The sequence below is a fragment of the Anguilla rostrata genome, chromosome 14 (assembly GCF_018555375.3).
Source record: "Anguilla rostrata isolate EN2019 chromosome 14, ASM1855537v3, whole genome shotgun sequence".
Taxonomy (NCBI): Eukaryota; Metazoa; Chordata; class Actinopteri; order Anguilliformes; family Anguillidae; genus Anguilla; species Anguilla rostrata.
In genome coordinates, this window is record NC_057946.1 from 34,172,986 (window position 1) to 34,189,738 (window position 16,753).

Sequence of the window (16,753 nt, forward strand, 5' to 3'; positions counted from 1 at the left end):
CAGTCAGACACAGCACACACACACACACACACACACACACACACACACACACACAATTACTCGCCAGCACAGCACACCACACGCACACCACACGCACACACAATTCTCTCGCACAGCACACACACAAACACACACAATTGCTCTCAGCCAGACACAGGCACACACAGGCGCACACACACACACACACACACACACACAGGGAACTGCCCAGGAACAGATGACTAATAATGTATAACTCACCGTGCCGGCCCACTTCTCAGAGTGCAAAAGCTGAAATACTTCTCCGCGATTACGGAAGAGAACCTTCCAGAGAGAAACTCCATTATGAGCCAGCTGGTACTGCTTCAGCGAGACGTGAAATGAAAATGCACACAACCTACAAGTCCTGGCACGGTTCAAAACAAATACAACCATATGTATCCGCAGACAGAAACACACGGCCCAGAATTCGACATCAGTAAAGGAACAACAGACAGAGTGCTCAAAGCTACTTCTCCATCTTGGCAGCCGAACACAAAAGACTAACCCTATTCCAAGCATCTCAAGAGAACCACATAATTGCCCCGATCCAACTTTGAAGTTGTTTATATGCATGTTCTTTGGATTAACTTCAATATCATTGGAAAACATCGATTTATCTTGGTTTGTGTCCCATATTTAAATTCAGGACAGTCCATATATATGAAGTTTTGAAGGACTCAAAAATAGGTTCACAGATGCACCAAAAAATATATTAGTATCCAACAGTAGTTGAACTAGGAGCAGCAATGAAGGCTTAATTTAGTTTATACACCACATTTTTTATACAGCACATTTGCCTAAACAACATTTGATTTAGGCTGTCAGAGATGACGAAGTGTAATTCTGAGCATGTGAACAAGATGGCCCTGTCCCTGCCAATACCATGCTCTGGTCCTCCCTACCTTTTTCAGAGAAGCAACAAGAGCTATAACAGATTAGGTAAATCGCTGGCATTCTGTTCTACACAAACATCTGTTGAGTCAGTTCCCAAATTTCCAAATTACTTTAAACCTAATTAACCACCCCACCGCTACAATTAGATTACGATCAAACCAAGACATTGCTTCATTATCCTGAGGTATACAATTCTGAAATTGGATTGCTAAATATAAAACCTTGTCTCTGAAGGAGCTCTTGTGAACAAATCGATTATAAAATTACCATCTTGATGTATTATGTTTTTACAGAATTTTGCTTTAAATGAGTCCTCGCTTCCTGGTTACTTATTTAGTCAAAATTCTCATTTATGTAAATAAGAAGGTGAAGGCGCTATAATCTATCATTCCTACAGTATGTTTGCTCCACCCCAAAACCAAGTTTGAAGCGTTAGTCATGAGCTTCTCAGGCAGATGTGGTAAAGACTGCTCGTTATTCCATTTCTCAGCCTATTGCCTTGGTAATGGCATATAGGCCTCTAGGCCATACCCTGGGCTTATTCATGAGTAGGCAAAATTACTTTCCCATTCGATTGTACATTGTGACAAAGTTATGGCATGAGGAGATGTTTAATATTCACTTTGAAAATGGAGAGGACTCCTTCACATATGCATTTGTGGCTATATTGGAATCAAACAGTTTTACTCAAAATATATCATATCAGTCACACCCAAGTTATCCCACTTATTAAACAAGTGGCCTTAAAAATATAAAGGCCTGCATGACACACAATGTCCTTTTATTGAATTCAGATAAAAACAGATATTAGTATTCTTTGATATTTAGCATTATAATTTTGTGTTCCTTGATAAAAATGAAATGATTTTTGTTTAAACAATCAATGGCTTCACTGTCAGTTACTGAAACCTTTGGAGTGACTACTGACTCTGTTCTCTCAGGCCCACACTAATAATATCCAAAGTGGGGATGGTCTGGTTGCCTGTTCTGTTCTCTCAGGCCCACACTAATAATATCCAGAGTGGGGATGGTCTGGTTGGCTGTTCTGTTCTCTCAGGCACACACTAATAATATCCGGAGTGGGGATGGTCTGGTTGGCTGTTCTGTTCTCTCAGGCACATACTAATAATATCCGGAGTGGGGATGGCCTGGTTGGCTGTCCTGTTTTCTCAGGCCCACACTAATAATATCCAAAGTGGGGATGGTCTGGTTGGCTGTCCTGTTCTCTCAGGCCCACACTAATAATATCCGGAGTGAGGATGGTCTGGTTGGCTGTTCTGTTCTCTCAGGCCCACACTAATAATATCCAGAGTGGGGATGGCCTGGTTGGCTGTTCTGTTCTATGCTCGGGGTCAGGGTTCAGTCTCATGGTTATGCACACCCCTCTTTCTTTGAATATAGAATAATATATTCTTAGCATAGCACCCAGAGACTTCCCATATTACACTCAGGCCTCTACGTGTGCAATACTTAACACAGTAATTGGCATGTCTAGTTTCCTACGCCATTTGCATTTCTGTTCCATTCTCTGGAGTTTCTGCCCCTTTCCCTCACCCTGAGTTCACAGGGCTTTCCTCTCCGGGTTCAAGCCCATGTCACCACACAACCTGGAGGCCCCTCCTGATCTGCATGTTAATGCACATTTCTTTGCCGGGGCTTTGTATTTCACTGGCTAGTTCAATACCCCTGGCTGTAATCGGCCCAGCTACTCTTTCCGGTTTCCCTGATATTGAAACCAGGCTGTCCAGCGGAGAATGGGCTCCCCCCCTCTATATCCAAATTCCTCCCAAGATTTCTTCCTAAGAGGAAGTTTTTTTCCCCCCTCACCACCGTTCCAGTTTTTTTTCTCTTCCCACTGGGGAATTTTTACCTCCCTGGATTTTTGGGGGTTAAGGCTTGGTTTTGCCAAATCCTCCTCCACCCTGTCCCCTCATTTCCTCTTTTTCTGTAAAGCATCTTTGCGACAGTGTCTCTGTAAAAAGCACGATGCAAATAAAACTGAATGGAATACGCAGAAGGGTTTAAGGTTTAAAGAGGAACAAAGATACAACCCATTAACATTACAGAAATGAGTAGTGGAGAATGAATTGTACCCCCCAAGCAGAATAAAACTATCATAGAAAAAAAAACATCTCGGATGGCCATTGGTAGCGTATTGGCATTAATTTTACTGCCTGCATTTGCTACTGGAGGTGAAAGTTTGGAGTTTATCACAGGCAGGGGTTAGCAATGCTCATATGACTGCACAGGATGTATAAAGGATTGAGGCTGTTGCTGGCTTTGTGAGTAATTAAAGTACAATTACATAAAATGGCAAGACATTTCCGGAAAGATTTTGTTTGTTTGTTTGTTTGTGAGGCAAGGTCATCATTAAAGCTGCTTGTGTTGTTCTTTCAAACTCCTGAGCCCACCATGATTTGAGTACCGTGACCAGATTCCTGCCTGTGAGTCTGATCCGTGAGAATTTCTCTCCTTGCTGTTTTGACGCCAGGGCATATTAGACCCTTCAGGAATACGCGTACAGAGAGGCTTTTCCACCAAGGTTTTTCAGACGACCGGACTAGGGAGGATGGAGAGGATTAAATGGGGGGGGGATTGCAGGAAAATCCTTTTTAATCAGCCGGGGTCCAAGAGGGCAGCCAAAGGGAGTGACGATTGATGACTGACTGGGTGTGGGGGGCGGCACATTGCGAAACTGCGTGCTGCCAAACAGCTGGCCTCGATTATGACCTCTGCAAGTTGCCAGCTTCCTCTTTTTAAACCAGCTCCTGCTTCAAAGACCTGATATTCCAGAGCCCAGCACAGAATCAAACATCACCGCATCATCGAAAGGGGCCTGTTTGAAGAGGGGGGGGCCAGCTGTTTGAGGAGAGGGGAGGGGCATGCTGTTTGAAGAGAGGGAGGGGCCTGCTGTTTGAGCTGGGGGGGGCCTGTGTTTGAGAGAGGGGAGGGGCCTGCAATTTGAGTAGAGGGGAGGGGCCTGCTGTTTGAAGAGAGAGGAGGGCATGCTGTTTGAGGAGAGGGGAGGGGCCTGCTGTTTGAGCAGGGGGGCGGGGCCTGTTTGAGGAGAGGGGAGGGACCTGCTGTTTGAAGAGAGGGGAGGGGTCTGTTGTTTGAGCAAAGGGGAGGGGCCTGTTGTTTGAGCAGAGGAGAGGGGCCTGCTGTTTGAGCAGAGGGGAGGAGCCTGAGATTGCATGTAAGCAATGCCATTCTGGCCACAGGTCCAAGTTCAAAACCACTGCTGTAGATGGTAAGAACCAGGGAACTGCTCACAGTATAATGATCTCTCAACATGGCCACTATGCCCTGGCATTCTGACAAAGAAACAGAAGAACAGCATCATTACAATGTTCTAACAAAAGTTTCAGCATCATTTTGGACAAATTCTAACATTTTTTTCTTTTTTATGTATACCAACATAATGTAGGTTCAGCTCATTTGCTCTGTCCTTCTGTATCACAAATGGTTCAGTTCCTGTAACCAGGTGACCACACATAAGGGAGTGGTCCCCATTAACTTCACCCGTCAGTCTACAATGAAATCTTTTTTTTTTTTAAATGCAACCGCATTTCAAAGGTCTCATTTGTCATACATCACATTAGAGAAAATGAAAGCATCAGTTAAGCTGACTGATGAAGAGGCCGGGGGGAGTGAATGGGGGAATATTTGTTCTCACAAATCCAATTCTGACATAATGTGATCGTAAGAAGGCCAGTCGTCCTTCATTAGACATCAAGTGTCTAATTAAGAATAACGAACCGGTCGTTACTAATCAGGGGTTGCAATTACGGCGGGGGAAAATCGCAGCGTGTACGCACGGCGCCTGGAGATAGAGTCAGAACACCGCTGGGTTACAGCAGAAAATCTTCCCTGCTTGGGAACCCAGCAGCAGAGGGAGGAGAGAGTGTCAGATCGATCTGCGATTACCTTACAGTGAGAGGATTCTTCTTTTACCAGATAATTATTTTTTTCTCCTAGGTTATTTCCTATTCTCATTCAAGATGTATAATGGAGGAATGGTTCATTTGTAATTTCCTGAAGCTGAACTATGTCCTTGGCTTCGATTTTAAAAGGGCAAATTCAAAAGCAATGATTGTAGACGCATATTTTATCATTCATATCTATTCATGTAGATATGTATATACTGTATGTGAACAATAAAAGGTATGGCCACATATTGATTGTATTCTGAGAAACACTCAAGCTATGACAAATTATTACTCACGTTTGCTTTCATACTGTATGTATGTTGAATATTATGCCGCAATCACTCACTGGGTGGTTCCCGTCTCTGGACAGCACTCTAGATTTGTTTTGCCAGTTAACTGAACTTTCCAACCAAAGCACATTTGGAGAGTTGACCACAAGGCAATCGTACTATCTGTTGCACTTTAAGGAACATAGTAGCTATGTGGTTTGTGGACTGAATTTGGAAACTTCGGTTGCACCATTATGCATGAGGGCCCTAAATAAAGGGGGGAACCCTTGTGCACTCTCCCAGAGCACGCATCTAACGGAGATAAATAAAGAACTGGAGGAGTTTATATTCTATGCAATAAGAGTATGAAATAATCCAATGTGAAATTACGATGATATGACTATACCTTAATTGCTTCAGTAAATATTTAGGTACTGTACAGTGCAGTCCACAGGTATTTGGACAGTGACATAACCTCATATTCATTGTTATGTCAAGTTAAGGTGATGACTGGTAGCACCTTAACCTTAAGGGTATATACGTATATCCATATTGAGTGATCCATATAGGAATTACAGCCCTTGTTATACAGTTCCTCCATTTTAGACCAAAAGTAATTTCACGAATTAACTTAATCATAATAAAGTCGTCATATTTAGTACTTAGTTGCAATGACTACCTGAAGTCTGCAAACCATAGACATCACCAGATGCTGGGCATCTTCCCTGCTGATGCTCTGACAGGCCTGTACTGTCCAAATATTAACAGACTGCACTGTGGGCCCATATAACAAAATATATGGGCCCACAATGAATAAAAGAAATTGGCCTTGATAAGGCTACTTTAATGCAACAGTCAACTCTGGGAACTTCAGGCATTTAGGCACATGAGCTAGTTTGCCAAACTGAGCTGTGTCTACACATGTAGCGACAGTAGCTAGCTGTTAACAGCTGACTTTCCATACAGGCCACTAAGCTAGTATAATAACAGAGTTACTGTAAGTTTTGATTCAATATCAACGAGCAAATCTGTGCTGATTCCAACGTGTTATTTATTTAGAACCGTTTCCGTCCCTCGCTGTGAAGCTGGAGGAGGGATCAGCTGACGCACGGAAGCAGAAGGCCGACTCCCCCAAGCCGTCCGGACAACGTGCTCTTCCGTCAAGTGGCTCGATTGCGTCAGACACCGCAAGATTCCTTTGTGGAAGTGCACGGAACGGAAATTCCACCCCGCTGCACCCACGGCGAGGCAGATTTTCGTATTCTGTTTTCCAGTCGTGTCGCTCGTGACATTCTGAGCAGCGAATCGGCGCGCGGTGCGCGATACCGTCCCTTTCCATCTCAGCAGTGCCGGCGAAAAGCGGACGTGATGCGGCTCTTTTGAGGTTTGTGAAACCGGTGTCCTACAGTGGGAAGTGTTACTACAGTCCATCGGTCTATAGACATCAAACTGACATTGCAACAAACCTCCCTGGTCACATAAAAATATATATCTCCAAATGGAACCCTGGCTTGCTTTGCGTTAAACTTAAAACACCAACAAAAAGATGTTAACTAACCACTGCTTTCACACGGGCTCACTTGACTTACAGTTTGAACTTGGGCTGATAAATATTTGAAGACAATCTGGAATGCGACCCATTAGCTGCCAGATGAGTCTAGTCCAGTGTCGTACAGGGCTTAATGCAGGATATTTTATTTCAAAATCATTCAGGCCGTCGGAACTCCTGGACGTGCCAGCCGTCTCAAACAGGGACATGACTTTGACTAAACATTCTGAAGTCTAAGAACAACACTGGCCCCCCGCAATTTACTTCACTCATGTCTCCCTCTCCCCACCCTTAAAGGTGAATTTAAACCTGGCTGTTTAAATGTGAAAATGCCCCCTTTAACATGAGACACTTCACAACAAACGGTAACATCCAATTAATTTTTTGTGTGAGCCATCTTGTTTGTGGTTGCTAGAATACAAAAAACAGCTGCTGGTCTGTCTTTGTGCAGAATGCTAGAAGTGTACACATATGCATAATAAAGTCAATTTAAACATGATCTTGGGGCAGATAATTAAATTCTTTGGCAAGCAGCCATGCTGTAAGCGGGATAATGTACAGCGAGCTTGTCAATTGTTTCAAAGTGGGCCCCTTGAGGGTGATTAAGACCCCTGCGCTACGCTCCGAGCTCACGTCACCCTGTGGGGGCTCATTTTCAAACAACTGACTCGCTCACTGTACATTATCGCGCACGTAATGAAGAATGTCACAGATTTCAGCAGGACAGCGCTAGTCTCAGGCCCACCTCAGCAAAAACATACAGCAAATCTTTAAATCGTAAAGCTAGGCTTGTGCTATAGATGGGAGTCCCCCCCCCCCCCTTTGTGCTCACTATTAAATGCTTGCCCTCTCCCACAGGTCACTGTTTATTTACACCGGGAAGCTAATGCAACACTGTTAAATACAACAATGTCAGAAATTATGCCAATGTTCGTTCACAATGAGAAGCAGTAATTGACTTCACTACAGTTCGGCAGAAGCACAGGGGAACTGTAATGATCACCAGCCAAGACACAAATGAAAGGGGCCAGCTGTACAAACACTGATATAATATGTGCATTACAAAAGGTAGTAACAGCAAGGGAACCAGATCAAAAGAAACCATTTCCTGAACTGCAAAGCACGTTGACCTTTAATAGGCAATAACGCAACACGAAGTAACCATCGCCAGCAACAAGACTACAAACGTGTTCTGATCCTCAGCACGGCAAAACAGCGCGTTCACGCGTGAAGAGCTTCGTGCTCGATGGTTGTAATTCCAGGTCAGAGACTGTGATTTGGGAGCAGGCCATGTTCATCATGAACGGTGGTCCAATGGGCTTCGCTCTCTTACACAGCTGATGTTTCTCTCTCGCCACGCACGAGCAATGCCACGAGAACTTCCCTCAAGCTTCCCACTTTGTCCTCCACCCGAGGCGAGTTCTCTGTCTCTCTCTCACGCTCACGCTCACACATTTTCTCACGGACGCACAAACTCTCACACACACACCGCACTCGTACGCAGTCTTTCCCCGCCTGTCTCTCTGCGACACTTCAAAGCCCGGAGGAAGACGTGAGAGAATGGCGTCCTGCTCGCTGAAACAAAGGATGCCCTGCGCATCCTGCCGTGGTCACCTGGCTGGTCAGCCGCCGTCAGCACACAACAAGCCTGCTGGCTGGGCCGGGACGCCCTTTCTGGGGGAGAGGACAGAACGGAAACGGGCACTAAACTAAGGAGGCATGGAAGAATGTGTGTAAGTGTGATTGTGTGTATGCGTGTGTGTGTGTGAGTATGTGTGTGCGTGAGTGTGTGTGTGTGCATCTGTTTGAGTGTATGAGAGCGAGTGCATGCATTTGAATGCATGAGTGTGAGCGAGTGAGTGTGTGGGTGTGTGTGTGCACACAAGTGAGTGTGAGTGTGTGAGAGTGTGTTAACACTACTTGATGGGACACATCCTCAGACAGAAACAGAGCCAGAAACCAGCTCCCTAAAGTCACACTCTTTAAACGAGCTCCTCTTACTTCAGTCTAACTATACCCACGTTGGCAGTTCATCGCAGAAAAATCTCTCATTTGGAGATGGCACCTCAGAGCGGAACAGAAGAGGATACTGACGGCAACACTTTCAGACCTCCGCATCGATCCAGAGGCCTCTGCACACCACAGAACCCCGTCGTCTTCGGACTCAACATTTAATGGCCTGGGTACGGCAGGCAGGTCGGCTAATGGCAGTAACCTAGGAGACGGGATCATGTTCAGCAGCTTGAGGGTGAATGTCAGGAGCGAGAGAAAGGTCAGCGGGGGCGGTGGACAGAAGTAGAAGACTTCCTCCTTTCTTCCCTTTCACTAAGTCTAAAGCACCGGAATGAACCTCAGTCTACTTACGTCGCTAATTACCACAGCTGGATGATATGGCCTAAGCAGGGAACTACTGCATTCAGGCATAACTGTGCAATGAAAAACACCTATTCATTCACAAATTGCCCATTTCGCTTTTTGGTATGGTTTTACCCTCCGCTTCATGAATAACCATGTAATAAGTGTGTTATTTTATGATAATGACTTCGAATATAATGGCTGCTTTGTCCCCTAGTTATTAATAGACAACTATAATTTCAAACACAAATTTAGGGTAGACAAATATTAAGAAAAGTTGCCAACTAACATGTAAAAAAAAAAAAAAAAATACATTCTGATCTAGCGCGTGTCCACTGAAATAAGCATTCACACTCCACCCCCTCCCCATTTCCCACAGCACAAGAACAGACCGTACATGTCAACGTGGGAAAAAAATGGTGTCGGAGCATGATGAAAAGAACAGGGGGGGGAAAAAAAAAAAAACCCCCAAGAAAGCAGTGCCAGGGCGGCTTCATAGCAGAAACCAAAGAAGGATTCGGTGCAACATGACAAATCACTCTTGGCAGGAGGAACTTGGTGTGCCGGCGTCACAGAGCAACAGGTCAAAAGGTTGACCGCCCCCAAACACACAATGGGTGGCCGTTAATAAAGTTGAGACGTCCGTTTGAGATGCGATACGTCTTCCTGAAGCCGTTGGCAGGGTGAAAGATGACCTTGCCAGCCACTGGGCAAAAGGAGGCCAGTAACTAGCCTCTGGAAAGACTAGTGATATCATAATCGCTGGTGCAACAGATAAAGAGACTTCAACCACCATTCAAAGAGCAGTCGATTTTCAGCAAGTGTTTTCAGAGTGGCCAACCTCCAAATCCGATATCCTGTTTCACAGCTGTACTCAAAACCTGTGTCAATTTCCATAGTCTTTGTTGATCTTCACAAAGGGGTTACGAAGTGGTGTGGATGTTTGTGTGTGTATGTCTCTGCATGCGTGAGTGCGAGTGTGTGTCCTATGTGCGCGCGCATGCATGTGTATGAAGGTAAAAAATGTGCGCATATGTACATGCCTATTTGAGTGCAAGTGTGTGTGTGTGTGTGTGTGTGTGTGAGCACATTGCACAGTGCTGAGAATTCACACACATAATGTCCCCCTGGAGAGGAAGCCAAAGCCCTTCTGTGTGGCAGATAAAGAGGGGTATTGAATCTGAGGTGTTGGGACAGCTCAGAAGTCCTTCCAATGCACTGCACTGGGGAAAGGTAGAGGCAGTTCTTTTTTGGAAGGGGTGTGGGTGATGGGGTCAAGGGGTATTTTTCCTTTGCTTTGAAACAATGCAGAACAACAGTATCAATTTTGCAGGTCCATGACAGCACGTACCACCTAGCAGTCACCTTCAGAAAAGGAAAAATAAACATTGGTCTTCATCTTTCATCTAATGGTACTTCACGCAAATTTATTTGCAAGGAACTATTGACTTGTGTTATCAGCCTCTAGAGAAGCAATTTAGTTTTTTGGGGGAAAAAAAGAAGTAAAAGCAGCTGGTAATTAAAAGCGCACCACAAATTCAAAAGCAGATTCAAAGCTTGTTGTTCAAAAGAGATATAAATAACTGCCAAAAGCAGAGCCCATCTAGGAAATGTGACCATAAAAAATCATGAGGCGACCACAAAAAACGCTCTGCCGAGCATGACAATATCACTGAAGAACAGAACAGTGGATACGGCCTGCGCTATGCCTTAAGCAGGGGACTGGATTTCTGTCCCTGTCTGGGCTTAAGGCTCCCTTCGTCAAAGACCTTGCCTGGGGGGCAGTGGGGAGACAGTGAAGCGCCATGGCATAACAGATCAGGGACAGGAAGGCAAATTGACAGGCGAATCAGGGAATGAAAAGAAACACTCTTAATTTAGAAAATAATGTATGAATTGGGTAAGTACTGAATATGAGTAAGTGTTATAAGCGAATGGCAATGTCTGGCCATGCACCAAATATAGTTGAGAAAATGTCTTTTTTTATTTATTTATTTATTTTTTTTACAGGATACAAGAACACCCTACCACATTTTAAATCAGCATAATCTCCTACACAGGACTCTTAGTGCCAGTGGAGGCTGCTGGGTTAATTAGTTTTAATAATATGTAGGCCTATCTGTAGGCCTGTCCTATTCATGTTTATGAACAAATGGACAAAAAGATTAGCGTCTTAAGGCTTCCCCTGAAATAACATCTGCAACACAAAGAACGTCCCTGTGCTTGAATTGTAAAGCTGGATTACGAAACTGCCCCTTCAGCACCCAGACTCTGGAGCCCACTGAGAACTGAAGGCTGGCCAACAGCGGGCTGCAGCGTCCCTGGCCTCTCGTTGAAGGGGGAACCAGCCGCAGAATCAATGGTGAAAGCAGAGCACTCGAGATACTTCAGGTTTTTGATTTACGGTTAGTCCAGTGCTGCCCCCGCTCCGGTTGTACTGTAAGGAATGTTGATTAAAACCCCCACTAATTGCCCGTTTGGTCTGGCCGGGGACCGACGGCTTGAGGTGCATAGAGACTGACTAGTCCCGAGAAGTAATTACAGAAATACGTTGCATTTTAGGAGCCGCATTGAACCACGGGGGGGGGGGGGGGGGGGCTACAGTAAGGTGGGTTAGAGTTAAGGTCTTCAGAGAACCCCCCTTTTCAGGAAAGTTTGAGTCGTTCTGAGACAAACGCATAGCCATCTGTTTGAGAGATAAATGAGCAGGTAAGGGAACCCAAGGTCATATTTTGATCTATTTTCACGAGCTGGATTGATTAAGGGGATTATTTATTTCCCCGTTTCACCTGTTTTTGAGCTCAGTGTCCACAAAAACCTCTCTGCATCGCCCTCCTTTTCAAAATCCAAATTTAATAGGCCATCTACTGCATGAAGTTGACATGGAATGAGCTGCTATGCAAATCTCACTTTTATTCATAAAACATAAAAGCATGCACTAAGGCAGTTCCACTTGCTCCAAAATAACCTTTGGCAGCAACGCTAAGGACATCCCAGCATGGCAAAACTGGCTGACTGAGTGCAATTTCACAGTTTGATGTTGCTTCATGCAAACATGTAACGTGGGAACGACAGCAATATACACCTGATGCGGGCACCTCACTTTGGATCTCGCTCACTTTACAAGAACATTCCAGAAGCTCCACAGGTACCAAGGATACCTTAAAGTACTTCCCCTGGACAACTCCTCGACCTGCCCACCCCCCCCAAAAAATCACCTCCTGAGTTATGCAGAAACAGCACCAAAAGGAAAATACTCCAAGGCTCTCAACATTTCAATACAAAAGGCCTGTCATACTAGTAGGTTTGAGGGAAACTGTGGGTGGGGAGGGTAGTGGGGGGTTAGAGTTTGTAAATAACCTCTGAAAGCAGACCAGGCATGCTCTCATACCCTATCATCCTGTAATTATTTTCACGTACAATAGTAAAAGAGGTTATGGTTGCTAAATTGGAAGTCACTAAACTGAATCAAAGCCATGTTTGAATTAGGATTGGTGAGGCAATTTATTTGAGTGAAATTAAAAACAGAAAAAAAGCCCTAAGGTAATAATAACCCCCCAACACAAACAGCCAGGCTATAAAGAGAGGATTTCAGGTGAACAGTTAATGGCTTGTGTGCTTTAGCCAAGGGTAAATCCTAATGCAAGCAATAAAAAACTGTTTGCGACAGTCAGATATCAACAGTGTTTAAAGACATTCAATGTGGATTTATTCATTTTCAACTTTATGGTCTCCTGTCCTGAAAGCTCATAATTATTTATTAAAATCTTATCACCCGTTAAAGCAATCCTGTCCCTCAGTCAATTCTTGCACTCAAACTCCAGGCCATTTTAATGCTGAGGAAACGCTCTACCCATGGGCACAACGTTCCGGCACATTCCTCCCAGTGCGTCAAACCTTCACGGAGTGTTTTCAAAACAACACTTGATCATTATTTAGAAATGGTTCATGGTTAACCTCCCTGGTTGGCTGTTGAACACACTGAACAAAACATGAAGCCAGGGACCAAGGGCTGGAGGAGAATGCAGAGACCAGCTTGGCAGGGCAGGCTTTCATTAGCAAATTCCTCAAACTCCTTCAAGTTTGTTTCGAGGGGTGTTCTCCTCCTCCTCCAATCCTTCTCCCCCCTCCCCCAGTTACAAACAACAAAAAAAAGGGGGGGGGGGTCAAACCCACAGCTCTTGTGCCACAAGAACTGCCAAAACATCATCAAGGCCAATCAATAACGTCCACCAGGGCGGCGACAAACCACTGCAAGTCAGGCCCCATTTGTTAGGCCGTTCATTCCCTTGGAGACGATGTCAGAGGGAACGATTACTTATTCAAACCTGCGAACCTAAGGAATTCTGCTTTTGACCGATTAAAAATTCCTCCCATGACCCTCTATCCACGCATAAATCCAGATTGCAAACGGCAATAGATTCATCTGCAGACTATGATTCAAGCGCACGGTGACTTCCTTACGGACGCGTTGCACCGTGGGATGAATAACGCTCTCCTGCCCTGAATAGAATAAACACTGCTTAGTGGCAGCGTGCCCGGGACTGTCATCCTGAGCCTGGAGCGTATCCGAGTGCAGAACTGGATCAAGTCATGCCTTTCGGTTCCGCTGTCCCTCGGTGTGCAGTGATCCCCTGTGACTCACACTGAGGGATCAGCGAGTCGCAGAGTGATGGACAGACTTCCTGTGAGCATGCTCTTACAGGAAAGACTGAATCATACAGGCACGAGAGGTTACAAAAAGCAGCATGTTCCAGACATGCTTTGACATGTCGGGGCATGTCAGGACATGTCTACTGCCGGACAGGCAACCCTTTATAGGTCAGAGACCATTTTGAAAACTTTTTGGAAACTGACCTTTTGATTACAGAGCACTGACAGGCACCACTCTTCAACACGTGCGCAAAGAAGCTGTCTAATTAGCACAAGGAACTCCGAACTCTTCCACAACAATGTGCAGCAAAAAATTTATTTGAGCAATTCAAGCCCTATACTGTATGTCACTCTTCTAAAAAGTGACTTCAATCTAACAGGAGAAGAGATACTAAACAAATGGAAAATCAAAAAAAGAAATATGCCTAAATAATAAAAAAGCAAGACTTGCTTGAGTAAACCTTGAATAAACCCACAGTGTAAAAATGGAGGCACTTAGCGTTTGCCTCAATGATCCAATCAAACTCCGGAAGAGCGATGGCTTGTTGTAAAATGAACAGGCAGCTCCCTAATGCTGAAAGAGAATTTTGGTACCAACAGCCCGTGCATCCATCAGACAGAAACCAGTAAAGCAGCCATCGGTAGCGGATGACCACTTGCTAAGTCTCGGTGTGGACCAATACACTTCCGGGTTATTCCGGCCAACTCCTCCTGCACTCAACTAGGGTCAGCTGAGCCCTGAAGCCTTCAGCTCCTAATAGGCCTAATGTACAGATTCATTTCAATACACCTGAATAAATTACAAGTCCATGTAAAGCAATACCATGAGGAGGGGTGGGTGTGGGGGTGGGAAGTATTACTGTGCCAGAGATTACAGGTATCCCTAACATGTACAATCAGAAGGGATCACACTAACAATGCAGACATGGTTCTAATTATCCTAATGGTCAGTACGGCCTATCACTGATTCAGGTGCGGAATCAACTGAAGCAGTACAGAAACGTGACCTTCGACTATAATCAGTCTGTGAGGATAATTACAATCAAAAATCACAATCTTGATTATTGGCTCATTTATGTGGAAGTAGATCACAAGAAAGAAAGTTTCAAGATGATAGCGCATACAGATCAAAGTCAGCCAGAACTGACTGCAGTAGTTGCAATGTTAACACATGCCACTTAAAAACGAGTTGATTTGATCTATAAAACCAGGTTAGCTTAATATCCCAGATAACAAGAGAAAACTGCCACAAATAAGCGGATGCAAATTAAATAGGTTAATCTATGCCAGCTTTGTCCATATTGGAATATAGCCTTATATCTATTTTGCGTTCAGCAAAATAAATGGGGTCATTGATCAGGCGTCAGAGAGGGTGCAATGCCTTCGTTGCTGGGATAACAGTGATCGACTGTGGTAGATTTTAAAGACTTAGCTAGACATCTGCAACGCTACAGGTTAGCTGAACCAGATGACCATCAGCAGTCATTTTAATCCACGCGACCCAATTCTCAAAGCCTTTCTTTAGTTGTGCACGTTTTTCTTATGCCAATGCATGGGCTAGAGATTAACACATTCACGTTTTAACCAACACAATACTGATAGCAATAATGACATAAGTTTAATTTGACAACCATGCATCCCCTTTATCCTTAACCTTCCCATATGTTCCCACAACAAGGTGAAATCTGAAGTGCCAATTAAAGCGTAGCCTACCTCAAACACGCCCACAAATGATCAAGACCAGATCGATAGCAATCCTTCTCTTACAGTTTCATCAGTCGTTGGAAAAAAAGACGGTGTCAAAGAATCGAGCATTAAAATTTTTGTGGAAAACAATGAGAAAATGCACTGGGTAAAGAAAGAAAGGCTGGACTGGAATCCAGGACAAAGCACAGAAACGCCCCCTACCAAGAGCTTTCACATCACTGCCCACTAATGTCTTTTAGCAATGCTCTACGCTGTCATTCCAACTGTGGGAAATGGAACGCATGCCAATTTTCTGCCTGCCAATGGTAAATATGTATAAATAATTCTGAGGACCATGCAAGACAAGGCATGAAAGCAGCTGTCAAGCTAGACAAGGCTAATTCAAACTAAAGTTAATTGGAAATGCCTGCATACGTTTCCTCTTTTTGCTGGACACTAAAATATACACAATGTCGGCTGTTTTAACATGCCAGCTGTAGTATGAACTGTCTTTATTACAGCTATATGGCATTTGAATCGATAGCTCACAAGAGACATGTCCATCTACTATTGCGATTTAAACTGTAACAGCATTATGTGCAAAAACACAGACACCTTTCTAGATGGCTAACTAAAAAGCAAACGAAAACAAGCATTTGTTATTTTTGGCACCACCGAGTGTTTGGCTATGTCGTTCTCTGTAAAAATGGAAATAGCTAAGAAAATACCAGGTAACGAGGGGGTTAAGATTGCAAACATTCCCTTCGTCTCTGGAGAAACTGAGTCAAATTCTCTTTTTTCCTGTCTGTAATCGATTTCACGGAAATTAGATGTGCTTACATACAACGTGCATTACTTGTTTGTGTAGCTAGCTAAAATGACCTGGAGAGCTCCTTCTAGTAAAGAGAGGTGAGGAACACGGTCCGTTTATCAGTCTCAACACCGTTTTCTCCAATTTGTCTTGCTTTTCTGCTCTTACCTTCCCCAGAGCCCCTTTTCTCCCTCTTGTGCGTCTCTTCTGCAGCTTTCCACGAGCTCTGCTCAGCTGTTCTCTCCGTGCCCCCGCCCCGAAATGACTATCCCTTTAAAACCCAACGCTTCCGGGGTCTCCTGGAATGAGAGTAGGAGGATCTCAAAACGAATTTACCCCGCCTATGTGTTGTATGATTGGACTTTGAATGCTAGTTTAACCAATAAGAAAGTACTGTATACGCCCTTTAACAAAATATTAGCATAATTGGAACATTATTGGCTACAGTTGTAACTGTTTCTGACGTTGCCTTCCAGGACACGCCTAGTACACGTGCTACATATCCTTCTTGTTTGCCCCTAACGAATGAAAGGCAAAGCAACAGCGGTTCTTGAAGGTTGCCTTAACCAAGACGTAATATAGTTCC

The 16,753-nt window shown here is 44.3% G+C and overlaps 1 protein-coding gene across 3 annotated transcripts in view; it reads right to left on the reverse strand.

Moving 5' to 3' along the window:
* The window catches only part of LOC135238970 (atos homolog protein B), a 36,071-nt gene extending 19,612 nt beyond the window's left edge, over positions 1 to 16,459 (reverse strand). For 2 of the 3 annotated variants that reach the window (XM_064307222.1, XM_064307219.1), the window contains exon 1: positions 16,336 to 16,459. The gene's annotated coding sequence lies outside the window, so the exon portion shown is untranslated. The remainder of the gene's footprint in view (positions 1 to 16,335) is intronic. The other variant, XM_064307221.1, reaches the window with a different exon arrangement.
* Positions 16,460 to 16,753: the final 294 nt, after the last annotated feature.